The sequence below is a fragment of the Cervus canadensis genome, chromosome 19, assembly GCF_019320065.1.
Source record: "Cervus canadensis isolate Bull #8, Minnesota chromosome 19, ASM1932006v1, whole genome shotgun sequence".
Taxonomy (NCBI): Eukaryota; Metazoa; Chordata; class Mammalia; order Artiodactyla; family Cervidae; genus Cervus; species Cervus canadensis.
The window spans coordinates 1310705-1328945 of NC_057404.1; the positions used below are offsets into that span (position 1 = coordinate 1310705).

Consider the following 18241-nt stretch of genomic DNA (forward strand, 5'->3'; position numbering starts at 1 on the left):
AATTGTAAATAACACTGCTAAGAACATTGGAGTGCATGTATCTTTTTGAATTAGTGTGTTCATTTTCTTCAAATATATACCTATTAATTGGGGCAGGAGGAGAAGGGGACGACAGGGGATGAGATGGCTGGATGGCATCACCAACTCGATGGGCATGAGTTTGAGTAAACTCCGGGAGTTGGTGATGGACAGAGAGGCCTGGCGCGCTGCGATTCATGGGGTCGCAAAGAGTCAGACACGACTGGGCGACTGAACTGAACTGAACTGAATGGAATTGCTGGATCATATGATAGCTACATTTTTATGGTAGATAAATTTTGAGGAACCTCCATACTATTTTCCATACATCTACGTATCAGCTACACCAGTTTATATTCCCACAAACGGTGTACTAGGGTTCCCTTATCTCCATGTCATAGCTGATATTTGTTATTTGTATTCTTTTTGATGAGAACCATTATGCCAGGTGTGAGGTGATACCTCACTGTGGTTTTATTTGATTTCTCTGATGATTAGTGATGTTGAGCATCTTTTCATGTGCTGGTTGGCCATCTGCATGTCCTCTGAAAAAAATGTCTATTTGTTCTTCTGCCCATTTTTATTCTATTTATATTTGGTATTGAGTTGTATGAGTTATTTGTGTGTTTTAGATATTAATCCCTATCAGTCATATAATTTGCAAATATTTTCTCCCATTCACTAGGTTGTCTTTTTGTTGTGTTGATGTTTTCCTTTGCTGTGTAAAAGCTTTTAAGTTTAATTAGGTCCCATTTGTTTATATTTGCTTTTGTTTCCTTTGCCTTAGGAGGTGGATCCAAAACAAATATTACGGCAATTTTTGTCAAAGAATGTTCTGCCTGTGTTTTCTTCTAGGAATTTTATAGCTTCTGGTCTTACATTTAGGTCTTTAATCCATTTTGAGTTTATTTTTGTATATGGTGCAGTTATATGTAAAAGGTTTAGCGATTCCTCAAAAAATTAAAAATTGATCCCTGAGTTGGGAAGATAACCTGGAGAAGGAAATGGCAACCCACTCCAATCCTCTTGCCTGGAAAATCCCATGGACGGAGAAGCCTGGTAGGCTACAGTTGATGGGGTCGCAGAGAGTCGGATACGACTGAATGACTTCACTTCATTTCACTTCATGATCCAGCAACCCACTTCTAGGTGTATATCCTAAAGGAACGAAATCATTTCCATAGGGAAAGATAGCTGCACCGTCATGTTCATTGTTTCGTTATTTACAATAGCCAAGGTATGGAAATAAGTATCTGTTGATGGATGAATGGATAAGGAAAATATCCTGTATAGGTTTCTCTCACTACTCGAAAGAAAAATGTTCCTATGAAACCTTTCTTAAGCTGAAATGGCCTAAAGTGAAGCAGCAATTACCTTACGATATACACATCTCACTAACAGATGCATGAAATAAATCTAGATAAAGCACAGATGCTTACACACAGTTCAAACTATGGTGACTTGATCTAAGATACTGAGTGTAGTTAATGGGGAAGAAGCTTGGTGGTGCCCCTCCTGTTGCAGGTACACACTGCTTATATAACAGCCTTAGTGCAAACCAGATGCTGAACGCTATTTTCAGTTTTTGCCTTTTTTCATATATGTGAAAAGTGTTCTCTGGATTTCTTTTAACTAACAAAAACTGGTACTAAAAGCCAAGTGGTGTAAAGCAAACCTTTGAAAAGGCAGGAGATATATATACATCCTGGAGGATATATATCTCTTGGAGGAGGGCATAGCAACCCACTCCAGTATTCTTGCCTGGAGAATCCCATGGACAGAGGAGCCTGGTGGGCTATAATCCGTAGGGCTGCACAGAGTTGGATACAGCTGAAGCGACTTAGCACACAGTATGCACTAAGATAGTATGTTGATTATTGATACTCATAATTAATATATAAACATTGATGTGTAATATAATTATTATATAATATTTTCTAAATAATATAAATGGTTATTCAGCTATAAATAGAAGAAAATTCAATTTCAAACAACAAGGATGGATCTTGAGGGCTAAGTGACTTAAGTCAGAGAAAAACAAATACTGAATGATCTCATTTATATGTGAGATCAAGAAAAAACATAAACTCAGAGTGGAGTCGCAGTGGGGGGAGGGGACTGGGTGATCATGGTCAAAAGGCGCACGCTTCCAGTTAGCAGATGAGTGAATCGGGGTATACTGGCCGTGCTTGGAAATTGCTGAGAGTGCATCTTGAACGTTCTCCCACACCCGCCCCACCCCGCCCCACGCGCACAGCTGTGTGAGGCGGTGGCTGCGCTCACTGGCCTTACTCTGCTGATCGTTTTGCCATGTATTGTTGCTCAGTTGCTCAGTCCTCTCCGGCTCTTTGCACACACCGGGTTTGCAATATATGTGTCTATCAAATCGGCACATTGTAGCCATTAAACTTACACTTTGTTGTATGTCAATTATATTTCACTAAAGCTGGGAGAACAACTGAAGCAACTTAGCAGCAGCAGCAAAGCTGGGGGAAAAAAGGTATCTTCTTATTAGAACCTGGATGAATTTGTACTGAACTGCAAAGCAGGTGCTCTTGGGGGCTACCTACTTTGTTGGATCCTGTCATAAACCAAAACACCTCAAATGGAAACTCTACTATCCTTAATGCCTATATTCCCAGGTAACATTTATTGCTTCTTTATTCCTCTGTCATTTTCAATTCTGTTACTGCTCAATCTCCTTGTTATTTCTTAGTTTGAATCCAAAGAGTAAGATGTACATTGGCTCCAGCATTTTTTAAACTTGAACCAGTTCTCATTTATTGTCACAAGCCAACCCAATGGATTCACTCCCCTTGGATTAGATGCCTGGCCCAAGACCACTGACATCTTTTTCTATGGGGACATGGAAATGTGGTACAAAGCCTGGGTGCCTAATAATTGCACTCATCAGGGATAATGGTTTTAGCAGCTTGCTGTGGTACTGGCAAGCAATGCTTTTGGCCTATGGAGAACAGCAATTTATTCTCACTAATATATGACTTGGTAAATAAACTATACTTTTATTTTTTTACAACGTTAGTAATTAATTTACATTTCTGCAGTGTTTCACAGGCTAAAATTGTGTTCACTTATAATTTCATGTGATACTTCATATTACATTTTAGGGGAATAGAAAATGGATCTTAATATTGAGATATGTTTTCCATGTATGATATCTATACTATACAGATTATTCTACATTTGGGAAATTTACAAGATACTTACGTTCATTTAGCAATCTGGTTTTTTTTTTTTTGAAAAGGCTCACTAACTTGTTCTAATATATAATAATTACCCCTGGATGTAGGAGTAGTTAACACCAAGAATGATAGTTGATAGAATGACATAGTTGATAGAATTTCTGGAAAGAGCTATATACCCACTCAATTCTACATCTTCATTTTAACAATGCTATGTCCATTTATTCATCTTTCTTTAGATCATTAAGGAATATGTGCTCTGATTTTTGCTTTAATCTAATTATCTTTGCAATAAATTCTTGGAATTAATCACCTAGGGAAAAATGTTTTCTTTCAGAAAATGAAATACTTCTTTTTGTGGGAAATAAGGTTACAGAACTTGTATTTCTGTCTTTGTAGTAGCTGTGAGAAAGCACAGGGCTGGATTTAATTTTCAAATATAATTATATGGGCATATTTTTAAAAACAATTATTGTCTTCAATTCATTAGACAAATTATTGAGTGAACAAAACTGTGGGTTAAACCTTTTGTAGGCCCTTACATTTAGCTGTAGTTTGTGTATGTTTGTCTAATGGTGTAATGGTATCTAATGGTGCTTGTGTAAATGCATATTTACATTTTCATGCAAGCCACCTCAGTCATTTTGGAAAGTAGTTTTCCAGTCAAGTAAATCTTATTGAGCGCATACTGTGTGTTCAAAAGTGTTTCAATGGAAAGCTAATAGGAGTAAATACTATGGAGGGACATACATTCTACTGAGGATTGGACAAAAAAGATTAGGAAATCTATTAGTAATAAAATGAGTTGAAAACTCCTCCATGCCATGATATAAATCCCTTTGCTTCATAGTGCCAAGGACATTACTGAGAATAATGAAACCTGCTAACCTGAACAAAATGAAGTATATCAGCAGTTGATTTAACTTTTAGCATTGATAATAGAGTAAAACCTAGGAAGAGCTGATGGTGCAAGGTGGAGAGTTGTATTGCTAGCTTAGCAGAATATCTATAGAGAAATATACTATAAATAAATATATATATACACACATACACATGCATATGTATATACACTAAATATATATATATATATACACACACACACACACACATATATATAGGTTAGGCAGAGTAAATGCATGTATAATGTATATGTTTACAGATATCATTGATCCTTGAACAACACAGATTTCAACTGCACAGATCCACTTATAGGCAGATTTCTTTGTATAGTAAATGCTATAATACTACATAATCTGAGTTTGGTTGAATCCACAGATGTGAAATTGAGAATATGGTGGAACCATTAATACAGAAGGCAGACTGTAAAGGTATAGAAGAATTTTTACTTGGGCTGATGGTTGGCACCCTAACTCCTGTGTTGGTTAAGAGATCCAGCTCTGTATGATAGACCCACACACATAACACATGTATACACACATATACGTAGATACCACATATTGAACATGTAAAAGAAAAGGGAAACATTTTGCACATTTTGGATAGTATTGTTCTAGTAGAACAGGAATAAGGAGTACTTGTGTATCTTTTATACAGTTTGCCTCTCTGTTTAACTAAGTAAGTGCTCAATATATCTTCAGTGAATAAATGAACAAGAAAGAAATTGCTTTCAAAGCATTATAGGAAAATAGGATGCTCACTGTAGATAAATGTAGATAAAAGCTGAATACTAATCACACTAGGGCACAAAGTAGGCTTTGATTATGTGACAGTGTTTTATAAATAGTATAAGTCTGCATACAAATTATAGATGTTCAAAAAGTGGCAGGGCAGCTTCTTTCACTGAGCCATACCTAGTTAATTCAGGGCCTTTCACATAATACATGCTCATTAGATTTGGTTGTATTAATTTTTTTTAAAATGCACGTTAAAATCTAATCTAAGCATGTCTAAAAACAAAAGTTTAAAAATATGTTGTGTTAGCTACTTAGTAATTAAAGTGAACTGACTTTGATTAATATTAAGTGTTAACCAGTTTTGAAATACCAACTTTCAAAGCCCTGTAAACAGTGAAATAGCACAGCTCTGGCACTAATTGGGTCTTCCTGGGAGCCTAATAAGGCTGAGTGTCTTTTACCTAGCAATGCTGCTTAGCGCTTTCTGCCCAGACGGAGGCTGGAGGGAGGGTGGCTGGGACTCGGCTTGTCCCTTCCAGTGGTGATCCCCTGTAAGCTGGCCAGGACACTGAGACCCACCTCCTCAGAAACATCTGCAGGGACACTTTATTGCTTAGAAAAATGTTACTCTTTCATTGAAAGGACTTAGTATTGTTGGTGAATGACCTCCTAAGGCAGAAGGAACTGAGTGTTTACTGGCGTCTACCAGTGTCCACACAGAATCACTGCCTCTTACCACTTTCTGCCAGCAAGGGGTTAAGTAGAGGATTCCAAGGCTGGAATGGAGATGACTCCACCTGCTTTCCTTGTTCCTACAAGTGATGATTACCCCTGCACCCCTAGTAGGTCAGAGGACTCAACTTTCTCTTTGCTCTGTCTTCATGTCAGATTTGTCTGAAGAATCTGGAGAAATTTCTCTTGGAGTAATGATTTTCTCTTGGTTTTCCTCCTACCTCACTGGTCTCTCTTCCTTTGTCTTTTCCCTGGCTTTTTCATAACTCCCTAGCCTCTAACTTTTGTAGTAACTCAGGACTTGCAGAAATTTCTACTGATGCATAAAAAAATTACCTCAAAGTTGGCTCAGATCGTAAAGAATCTGTCTGCAATGCAGGCAACCCAGGTTCGATCCCCAGGTGGGGAAGATCCTCTTGAGAAGGGAATGGCTACCCACTCCATTGTTTTTGCCTGGAGAACTCTATGGACAGAGGAGCATGGTGGGCCCTGTTTGGGGTCCTTGGTCTGTGTGCCACAAAGACTCAGAAAAAACTGGGCAGCTGACACTCTCCAGTTGTTCTAAACAGCACACATATATTATCTCACAGTTTCTTTGTGTCAGAAGTCTAGATACAGCCTAGCTAGGTCTTCTGAAAGACAGCAGAGAAGGTGTCAACTGGTGTGGAGGTATCATCTGAATCTTTACTAGAGAAGAATTTATTTCCAAGCTAAATAGGTTGTTGGCAAAATATATTTTCTTAAGGCTATGGAAGTGAGGGCTTCATTTCTCGGCTGAAGTTTAGAGACATGACAAGAAGCCAGCTAGAGGCTGCCCTCAGTGTTTGCCTAGTGGGTTCCCCAGCATGGCTTGCTTCACGGGAATCACCTCGCAAGGGACAAACTCCAACACTGGGCACCGTAGACTTCATTGTAATACTGTGGTCACAGCGTCAGGCATGTGCACACTGCCGTGTTTTCTGTTGGTTAGAAACAAGTGACAGGTCCTGCCCACGTTCTAGGGAATGGCTATCAAACTAGAGCGTGATTCCCAGGAGGCAGGAAGGGGTGAGGCGCCTTAAGAATCTACTCGCCCCTAAGGCTAGTCCCTGTCATCTTTCTTCTCTGTACTCACTTCCTCTTGAATCTCATGTCTTTATACTATCAGTGAGTTGACAACCCTGTTTTATATTTAAAACTTGATATCCTTCTGTAAGGGGCTTCCCCTGTAGCTCAGCAGTAAAGAATCCAGTGTTGTGGCCAGGAGAGTCTCATGGACAGAGGAGACTGACAGGCTAGCCGTCTGTAGGGCCACAGGAGGCAAACGTGACTGAGTTGGCGCACACATCCTTCTGTGAACGCCACACTGATGAGACTCTGCATTCTGTATGCTGTTCCTCGGGCGTATGTCTGGTAGCGACCTCAAAATTCAAATACCCAAAGTCAAAATAATTATTTCCCTAATAGTAAAAATACCTGCTTCACCAGTGGTTTCACAGTCCCACTAAATGGCAGCTATATTCTGTGCTTTCAGTTCTCAGATCATAAACTTGTGTCATTCTTGACTCTTCTCTCTTATCCAAGACCCAATTTATTAAATCTCTTACTTTTTAATTGGCCATTTCTTGATTAGTATCCTTATCAATGCAAAGAAATTGAGGAAAACAATAGAATTGGAAAGACTAGAGATTTCTTCAAGAAAATTAGAGATACCAAGGGAATATTTCATGAAAAGATGGGCACAGTAAAGGACAGAAACAGTGTGACCTAACAGAAGCAGAAGATATTAAGAAGAGATGGCAAGAATACAGAGAATTATACAAAAAAGATCTTCATGACCCAGATAACCACAGTGGTGTGATCACTCACCTAGAACCAGACATCCTGGAGCGCAAAGTCAAATGGGCCTTAGGAAGCATCACTATGAACAAAGCTAGTGGAGGTGATGGAATTCCGGTTCAGCTATTTCAAATCCTAAAAGATGATTCTGTGAAAGTGCTGCACTGAATATGCCAGCAAATTTGGAAAACTCAGCAGTGGCCACAGGACTGGAAAAGGTCAGTTTTCATTCTAATACCAAAGTAGCACAATGCCAGAGAATGTTCAAACTACCACCCAGTTGCACTCATCTCACATGTTAGCAAGTGAATGCTCAAAATTTCCCAACCTAGGCTTCAACAGTATGTGAACTGAGAATTTCCAGATGTTCGAACTGGAGTTAGAAAAGATGGAGAAACCATAGTTCAGATTGCCAGCATCTGTTGGATCATAGAAAAAGCAAGAGAATTCAAGAAAAACATCTACTTCTGCTTCATTGACTATACTAAAGCTTTTGACTGTGTGGATCACAAGAAACTGTGGAAAATTCTTAAACAGATGGGAATACCAGACTATCTTACCTGCCTCCTGAGAAATCTATATGCAGGTCAAGAAGCAACAGTTAGAACTGAACATGTAACAACAGACTGGTTCCAAATAGGAAAAGGAGTATGTCAAGGCTGTATATTGTCATCTTGCTTATTTAACTTATATGCAGAGTACATCATGAGAAATGCTGGACTTGGTGAATCACAAACAAATCAAGATTGCAGAGTGAAATATCAGTAACCTCAGATATGCAGATGACACCACCCTTATGGCAGAAAGTGAAGAGGAACTAAAGAGCCTCTTGATGAAAGTGAAGAGAGTGAAAAAGCTGGCTTAAAGCTCAACATTCAAAAAACTAAGATTATGGCATCCAGTCCCATCACTTCATGGTAAGTAGATGGGGAAACAGTGGAAACAGTGAGAGATTTTATTTTCTTGGGCACCAAAATCACTGCAGATGGTGACTGCAGCCATGAAATTAAGAGATGCTTGCTCCTTGGAAGAAAAGCTGTGACAAACCTAGCACATCAAAAAGCAGAGACATCACTTTGCTGACAAAGATCCGTCTAGTCAAAACTTTAGTTTTTTCCAGTGGTCATGTATGGATGTGAGAGTTGGGCTATAAAGAAAGCTGAGTACTGAAGTTTGATGCTTTTGAACTGTGGTGCTAAGAACAATCTTTTTGACTTTTGAGAGTCCCTTGGACTGCAAGGAGATCTAACAGGTCAGTCCTAAAGGAAATCAGTCTTGAATATTCATTAGAAGGGCTGATGCTGAAGCTGAAGATCCAATACTTTGACCACCTGATGCAAAGAACTGACTCGTTGGACAAGACCCTGATGCTGAGAAGGATTGAAGGCAGGAAGCGAAGGGGACAACAGAGGATGAGATGGTTGGATGGCATCACCGACTTGATGGATGTGAATTTGAGCAAGCTTTGGGAGTTGGTGATGGATAGGGAAGCCTCATGTGCTGTGATTCATGGGGTCACAAATATTTGGACCTGATCCTTATGTTCAGGTAGCACTGGGACCTGATCTAAAATACAGGTCACTTGGCAACTCTGGCAGCTGGAGTCGTAGTGAGAAGTAACCTCTATCTGTGTTTTCTACCAGCCTGCTTCTACCAGGATGGACTGACCATGTGACAATCCAACCCCTCAGCTTTCTGACTGCTGCTGGTGGAAACTCTTGTGATTTTACAATGTGCCAGAGTTGTCTCTCACAAAACAGGTCTGTTTTTGCCTTAATGAACCTCTCAGTACAAAGAGAAGGTGGTGCAGGTAGTGGGAGTCACATACCTCCTGTTTAACATACTGTCTCTGCAGGGTTTTCTCTTCTTGGGCCTTCCTGCTTTTCTTCCAACATTCTTTTTGTTCTTTCATACCCACATTTTGGAAAACTGTCTTATTATCTGTTTCTGGTTAGGTAGGGCTTCCCATCATCTGCTTACACTGTGGTCGAAAGCAGTGAATAAATACATCATTTTCTCCAGGTGTATTTTTACTTTATAGAACAGAAGAACAGTGTTCCTGCGCCTAGAGTCTGAGGCACTCACGTGATGGTGAGTTTGATTTAGGGCACAAACAGTAGGGGCGCTCACAGTTGTTTCCTTGAACTTGCCTGGATGAGGTCGCTGCCTGTACTCTGTACACGTTAAGTGAGCCTGGATCAGAGCTCTGCCTGTTTGAGCTTGGACACAGGTAAGTGGTGACTCATGAGGCAGCTGACAGATAAGAGAGTGTGATCTTGACTACATGGGTTTAGAAAATTTTACAGACTCCTCCTGTATCTCCATAGGAAGACAGGAGGCATGTCCCCTCCTTTCACATGCTTTGCAGCTCTTCTCTTTGTACTTTATTTCTTCAAGTTTATTTAATGAGGTGTCACTTGAGTAAAATATTTATTGTTGATGGAGTCGTCTGTGGTGATTTTCTCTGGATACTATAGCTCAGTCTTTACTTTTTGCCTTTTTCTGTTTCCTTGAAACCTCACACTAATTCTCTAATTATATTTTTAGGAATCTGAATCTTGAACTTTCTGAGGAGAGCATCTGAGCTTCAGTGTTCCTGTCAGGTAATGACAAGATATGGAAAAGGCCCAGAGTGCCAAGATTAGAATTTCACTATGAGTATCAATTTTAGATTATTTTAAGGAACCCATTTTTTTAAGGAAATAAAAAAGAAAAAAAAGCTGAAGTGCTAGTAAGAAATTATAAACAAATAAAATTGACAACAAAGCCAGGGTGAAAAGTTGTATGTACTCCTAAGCAGTGTATTTATTATTCAGAAGTAGTCCAACCACAGAAAGAATGGGGGCATATGCAAATAGGTAAATGTTTCCAAAATAAGTTTACTTCCTATCAGTCAAAAATGTTTTACTTGAGAGATTAACTTGATAATCTTAACAATGCAAGCAGTTGGATGAAAAATAAAATGTGTTTATTTCCAGCAAACATTTTGGAGAGGTAAACACTTATTGCAAGTACTGTACAGGCTTAGAAAAATCTTTTTTTTTAGCCAGCTAAGACCACCATTTAAAATGCCATCCATCATTTCAGTGTTAAGAGCGCCCCCTGGTGTGACTGTATAATCATGCTTATGAGAAATTTAGGCACTGGTTTTCATTTTTAAATGTTTTTATTGCATACCCTTTTATTGATGCATAGTTGATTTTTAATATTATCTTAATTTCAAGTATACAGTACAGTGATTCAGAATCTTTGTAGATTATACTCCATTATAAGTTATTAAAAGATAAAACTTAAAATTCCATGTCCTGTACAATATCCTTTGTTACCTTTTTATATACTGTTTTTTAAATCTCATTTTTCTATTATATGGTGATAGGACTTCTTTTCCTGCTATGCCAACCAGACCAGTATGGTGTGTAACTATCTGAAGAAATGTGAATTTGATTTTTTCCTTGCCCGCTTATCCATTATTATATCTGGAATCAGTGGTGAACCTGAATGTAGCATCTGCAAATACTAAGCCATAAAATCCTTAAGTTAAAGTTGATGATCAGTAGTGTATGCTTTGGTAAATATGAAGTTATATACTGAGATAAAATTTTACAGAATAGTCAAATTCTTTGATGGTGATAGCTTTGTTAAGTGCCAAATTTCTATGAACAGTTTCTTTTTGGTAAACTCATGAACAGTTTTATAATTAAATATGAGAATTAAGACATTTTGGTTTTGAAATATTCATTGTGTGAAAAAATTGATCTTAAGTTCTAAGTTGTTTTTATATTCCAGCACCCTCCTATAACCATAGAAATTCCAAATGTAAACATAATAATTCATCCTTGAATGATAAACAGAACTCTTACCCGTCCCTTGAAATCACCCTCACTCCTATAAATTATCATTCAAATGTGGCACCAGATTGTCTATTTTATAACTGTTCATTTTTCCTTGCATTTAATATTTAGTCCTTGGGGAATAATTAAACCATCCTTGCAAAGTGAAAATGGGTATAATATTCTAAACTACATTTCTGTAAATTTGGTAATTGCAGTTATATTCCCCCTACTGTCTCTTCTCCAAACTTAAATTATCATGATGATTTTAACCATTTCTTGTAGGTTCTTTGTTCTAAATATGATCATTTACAGGGCTATCACACTGAACCCTTTGGAGTAGACTGATTTTACTTTCATTTTCTTCTATGTGGTACTGCTTTCATTGAATTCTGAAGTCATAAGTTCAGCACAGGATTTATATTATGTCCTGGCCTGTTAAAAGGATATTTTCTGAAATATAGAATAAAAAAAAATCAGAACAGTGAACCTATGATAGTCGACCTGTATTTGAATCTGTTGTTGAAATTTACTAGCATTGTGACCTCGAATAAGTCAGTATCCATCTCAGAGCCTTAATCTCTCTGTAAAACGGGAATGCAGATTCCTACTTTGCAGAATATTGTTAATTCATCATTTATATTAATATGCATTTAAGATTTACTATCTGCCAGATTTAAGGCTGGCTGCCTCATGAGCATTTCATTCTCAGAATAATTCTGTGAAGTGGGTGCTATTATTTCTATGTTATTGATGAGGCTTAGGCCAAGATTTCTATTGTTGTCTTTCTGACTTAAAATGAGCTTGTAAACACTATGCTTTGTATTTGTTGTAATCATACTTACTCATTTCTGTTTATTCATTGATTTTATTGTCCTTAAGGTCAAATTATCTCCCAATATACAAATGTACAAGAATCCAATCTTTTGAAAAAGAAGAGCTGAATCTTTTAATATGGATGCTCTTCATATTTGGAAAACAGAATTACTTTGGGGATTTATTCTTCTACACAAATTTTTCAAACTGGGCAATGCATTAAGAGGTTATTAGCATAGTTGAGCTGATAGTAGTGACAAGGACTATTGGCTTAGTGAACTTTAAGGTACTTTTATGCATACTATAAAGTAATAAATGCTAAATTTAGGAACTGTTGCCTGCTTCCAACTCACCATTTCTGCTGGTTTTCTCTGGAGCTGGAACCATAATCTATTCCTTTGTGCCTTATTGTTCTTATTAGTATTTAAGTATCTAATTACTAGGAATGGCTTTGTGAAGGTTGCATCATTTTCCTTATGGTTTAAGAATTTTCCCTCATGTTTTAGATACCAGATTTTATTCTTTAATTGCTATAGAAGCTAATATAAGTTTCTCATTTTGCTAATAAGTTGTTTTGAAGGCTACTAAATAACTCACTAAGGAAACAGTGTGAACAGGCTTGTTCTTTTGGAACACTATCTCTAGGAAAATCATCATTATTGAATCCATGAATGAGTGAAGAAATGGGAGTTGTTTTAGTTTTCTACCCTCATTTCTGTCCCATTTCTGAACTTAGTTCTCTGCCCACCCACACACACACACACACAACTTAGTTCTCTGCCCGCCCATTACACACACACACACACACACACACACACACACACACACAGCATTTGGTGAGTTTGTTCTTTGACTTGTTTAATGTTCATGGAATCCAGTCTCTTTTTCCCCCCAAATCCTCTAGTATTGTCTAGAACATATTTTTCGTTGTAACACTTGGAATACTCCTTTATTTTTCATATTTTTCATTGGAACATCATATTTTTCATTGGAGCAATCAGAATACTCCTTTAACTGAATTCTCTCTCCAGTGTTACCTATCTCCAATAAACTGTCCCTAGTAGCACCAGAATAATTTTCTTAAAACTTAGAGTTAGTAGCAGCTTAAAATTATTCATTGTCTCATTGTTCAAAAAGACTCTTTGGTTCTTGCTTACCTGTCTTCTGATTTGCCTCATCACCGTTGTCTTTACCCTTTGAATTCTCTGCTCTGCACCCTGAAAACGTTACAGGTCCCAGAATGCTGCTCCCTTTCTCTGTCTCCCTGAGCCTTTGTGCATTAATGCATTTGCCTTTCTGCTGGTAACACCCTTCTGCATGTCATCTGGTGAGCGCCACTTTCTCTTCTCTGACAGTCCTTCCCTCTCAAAACTCACCCCACAAGCACATAGCGAGTCTAAGTGCTTCTTTAGTGGACTATTGGAAGATACTGTGCTCACTTCTGTTGTTGTTTAGATTAGGGTGGGCAGCTTCAAAGCAAGTATTGTGCTGTATTACTCAACATACCACAGAGCCAGATATTTAGAAAATGCTCAGGACTACTTTATTTATAAAGTCCATAAAGAGGCTTGATGAAAAATAAATATTGTGTTAGGATTCCCATGAAGATCCCCTGCCTCAGTCAGGTTTTCAGGCTTGTGGATCTGATTGATTTCTGTCAGCCGGGCAGGATAGTGAAGCAGCCATCAGCTGACTTTATATGCTCTCTTTCATTTACACTGAATCTTTTACATTTTCACTTAAACTTTTTCCCACCACTCATGCACTTCTCAGTACCCCTCTGTGACAGCAATTTCTTGTGATTTGTTCGGTATTCATTCTCTTCTTCTTACTTGTGGAGTCAAGAGAAAGAGAAAAACCCCACAAATTCCCCATTATCTCATTCTCCTTGTTGCTGTGGGAGACAATCTGCCATAATTCTGTCTAATGAAATATAAACAGAAATCTGATGAAATTCTTGAGAAATTTCTGCATTCTTGATGTTGATGTTATCTTGTCTTCCTTCTGGCCTTTTCTTTCTTCCTTGTTCCTGGAAGGTGCACATGATGACTGGAACCTTACTATCTTGAAAGATTAGGAATATTACTGAAATTTTAGCCATGACTTACTTGAACTTCCAAATCAATATCAGTAATTTTCTTTCCTTGAACTTATTATGTGAGACAAGTTTCACCATTTTGTGTTTGAGTCATTGTTATTTGAATTTTCTGTTGCATCAACTGACTCAGTTCCCAAATTGATACGTTTTACGGTTGAAATGAATGTGTTGGAAGTTAGTAGTATAAGTTTTCCACCTATTCCACATATGTTTTGTATCTGGTAAGTCAAAGCCATGTATTTAGACCTGCTGTCGTCATGTGCTACCCTGGACACTAACATATAAGGTCTGACACACCATTCCTATGCAGGTGGCTCATGGTCTCATAGGTGCATAGAAACACACAATTAACTGTGATGTTATATATGAACTATGATGACTTATGACAATAGAGTATGAAATAGAATATATAATATGGTAAACTCCTCAGCAGTTTAGTAGAAAGAATATATAATATGAAATAGAATATATAATATGGTAAACTTCTCAGCAGTTTATGTAGAAAGCCTAAGTGTATACAGAAGACAGTATTTACAATTTGATCAAGCTGTCCTAAAAATAAAGCTGCAATTTTTGAAATCAGAGAAATGAACCTCTAATCTGGGATTTCAGGCACCCTGGACAGGACAGTGTGGGTGGTTACTTACCTTTATGTGTCTGCCTTCTGACTCTTAACTAATAATTAAAATGAACACAGTCTATGAAACCAGAGATAAAAATCCCCACTTTGAATTGCTGACAGGCTACCTTTGGAAAGTCAAAATTGGTGAAAAGCCCTCTGTGGAGAAGGAGGGGCAAGAAATGACGCAGGAAGTTGCTGAGGGTTCCATGGACCCAGAATATAAGCCAAGAGCCGTGACGAGGATGGCAGTAAACAAGGAACTGAAGCTCAGTGGCTGAAAGGCAAGAGTTAGTTAATGGAGAGAGACATCCAAACATCAGGCAGCCAGTGGCCCGGAACAAACTCACAATGAGCGAGGGCTAGGGAACAAGCCTCCTCAAGAGAGCACAAAAAATAGGCTGCTCTTCTCCGGGACTCTCGGCAAAGTCTGTGAGGGAAGCCAGCAGCAGATCATAATAAGGACACTATTTATAAAATTACAGCAACTCAAAGGAGTTAAAATGAGAAAATGGTCTCAAAACAGAGCATAAAAATTTTAATCAGTCAGTGTTTTGAAAAGCACTGAACACTCAAAAGGACTTGCTTCAAAAAGAGAGTCCAGGGGCATTGGCACTGATTTCAGGGCTCCGTCTAGAAGTGATGTTTATTTGGTGCAGATTCTGAAATGAAAAAATGTTCAGGAAAGGCAAAAATCAATGTGGAATAACATTTCTGGGCTTGGGCCAAATGCCATTCAGAATTCTCAGGTCTTGGGCTAAACTACAGAAGGAAATTTGAGCACGTTACTATTTCATCTAACTGTGACACAGGGTTTCCCAGAAGATGAATGACAGGAAAGCTGCCAGTGATCCAGGTTTGAATAATGAGGACTGGCCATCTCTAGTCTACCACACACTTGAGAGAAGCTGTGGATACCAATAAGGCGACAAGGCATGTTGTGTGATCACAGAATGCTCCGTACTTTTGCTCTACTCAGGATTAATGGACCAAGTTATGCTTTGATAGATGACTCCCAGAGTCTGATAAAAAATTATAGACACTTTTTTGTGGCACAATTCCAGTCTTCCTGAAAAAGAAAAAGGAGGATAACTAACAAAAATAACAGATATTTTGGCTTCTATGACCATATTGCATCTGCATTCTTCATCTAATGAAGGATGCTAATTACCTTGTGTAATGAAATTTGATCAAGAGTGATTTTATGGTGTGTGTATTTCATTTTTATATATTTTTATATCTGAAATATATTAAATCATTTATTACAAATTATTTCTAATGTAAGACATATAGATAGTTCATTCATGATTTTGTTTTTTTTATAACTTTTAAAGTGCTTGCTGCCTCTGAGGAAGCATGATTATTTTGCATGATGTCAAATGCCACAGAATAAGGGTTTGGCCTAAATACCTTTTACCCTTTTCTTCATAATTTGATGCTTATCTAGAATATGCAAATTCATCTAAATTTTCTAGGAACTATTTTGCTTGTAGTTGGCAGACCCCTTTGCTTCATCTGTGAAACACTACTGTGCTTTCAGAGAGTGAACTGTTTTCTAGATTTATGTTCTAGGCATCCAGAATTCAGTGAATGCCTATGTTCACTTTATTCATATCTTCTTTTTTTGCAGTAGCTTCAGTTATTTCAACCTCAGTCTCAGAATGAGGAGTTTTGACCTGTGGTGTCTTTTTCATTTATAAATCTGTTCTCTGGCTTATTATTATTATTGTCCTTAACCAATCCTTCCCTTGCTTTTAGTATTTCTGAAATGCAGCAAACAGCACGAGGCTGTATGTGTGCATACATGCTCAGTTGCTCAGTCATGTCCGATCCTTGTGACCCCATGGACTACAGCCTGCCAGGCTCCTTTATACATGGGATTTTCCAGGCAAGAATACTGGAGTGCGTTGCCATTTCCCCCTCCAGGGAACCTCCTGACCCGGGGATCGAACCCGGGTCTCCTGCATCACCTGCACTGTCAGGTGGGTTCTTTAACGCTGAGCCACCTGGGAAGCCTGTGAGGCTGCATAGAAACACAAAACCAGAATGTTATAAAAGCTCTCGGTGGGTATTTAATCATCATTGCTCTTCTAAGAGCACTATCTCTTCCTGCTGATGAAACCTATCTCCAGATTATATATTCCTGATTTTGATAAACAAGGTGATGATTATAGTGAGTCATTAATATTTGATGAATATAACTTGAAAATTATGTTAGATTTCCAGAAGAGATCAAGGTCATATAATAATCGGGAATTAATTATGAATTTGCAAAGAAGTTTTATTTAAAGAAGTGTTTTGTTTTTAACCTCTCAGTATCTTCCTTAGATTATTTATATAGGAAGATATATTTTTTTCTTTCAAGGGTTTTCACCTATAGAAAACCCAAGTTTCATTTATTTGTGCCTCTACTTGTGTGTTTGGGTTGGATCTCATTTTTATGTTGCACAGGCTTCCCCAGGCGAGTCTGATGCACACCAGTCAGTATATAAGAACATTCTAAAATACTCAATAAAAGTATGCAGAGTGACAGCTATTATAATGAGCAGATACTTAAAAATATGTTTAAGGTTTGTGTGTTGACTTCAAATTAAATATAATTGCAAAGTATGTGTTGTGGACTGAGTGTTTGTGTTTCCCCAAAATTCATTTGTTAAAGCCTTAACTTCTAATGTGATGGTATTAGGAGGTGGAGCCTTTGGGAGGTCATTAGTTTAGATGAAGTCATGAGAGTGGAGACCCCATAGTGGGAACAGTGATAGATGTTAGAAGATTATCAATAAAAGATAATTAATATAATTAATATATAATTAAAATAATTAATATAAGAAGGGGAAAAAACTAGAGCTCTCTGTGAGGACACAGTGATTTGTGATACACTGCAAGCCAGGAAGAGAGTTCTCACCAGGAACCAAATCTGCCAGCACTTTGATCTGAAACTTTGCAGCCTCCCGAAGTGAGAAATTCTATTGTTCAAGCAATCCAGTCTATGTATTTTGTGTTACAGTGGCCTGAACAGATTAATATGGTATGAATTGGAAGCCAGAAATAAATTGAAAATTTAAATACCTTTTTCTAACTAAAGTTGACTACTAAACTTAGAGCTGCCTCTAAAGAATGTAACCAAACGACCAATAGTAGGCATTACAGAAAAGATGATCCATTAGGAAACAGAATGTTTGGAAAATGTAGTGCAGATATATCCTATAGCTAAATTTAAATATGGAAAAACATAGTTAAGCAGAATGCCTAGAGAGACATTGTTCTAATTTAATTGGATCTTTGATAAAAGTTGAGCTGAATGTTCTTTGTGACTCAGCCATTGCTAACAACTTTATCATCACTAAAATGTTATCCTTATCTGCTCTCCCTTAATGTAATCAGGATTGAATTGTTTGCTTTTGGAAACTTTACCCTGAAGCGTGGTTCTCATTCCACAGTACTGTCAAGGGATGAGGATTAAGAGCCATAGT

General features: G+C 37.8%; 1 protein-coding gene across 1 annotated transcript in view; it reads left to right on the forward strand.

Annotated features, from left to right (window-relative positions):
- Window positions 1-18241, forward strand: part of LOC122422191 (cytochrome c oxidase subunit 7B2, mitochondrial) — a 126477-nt gene that overhangs the window by 42873 nt on the left and 65363 nt on the right. Inside the window, exon 2 of the mRNA XM_043438500.1 lies at window positions 9953-10008. The gene's annotated coding sequence lies outside the window, so the exon portion shown is untranslated. The remainder of the gene's footprint in view (window positions 1-9952; window positions 10009-18241) is intronic.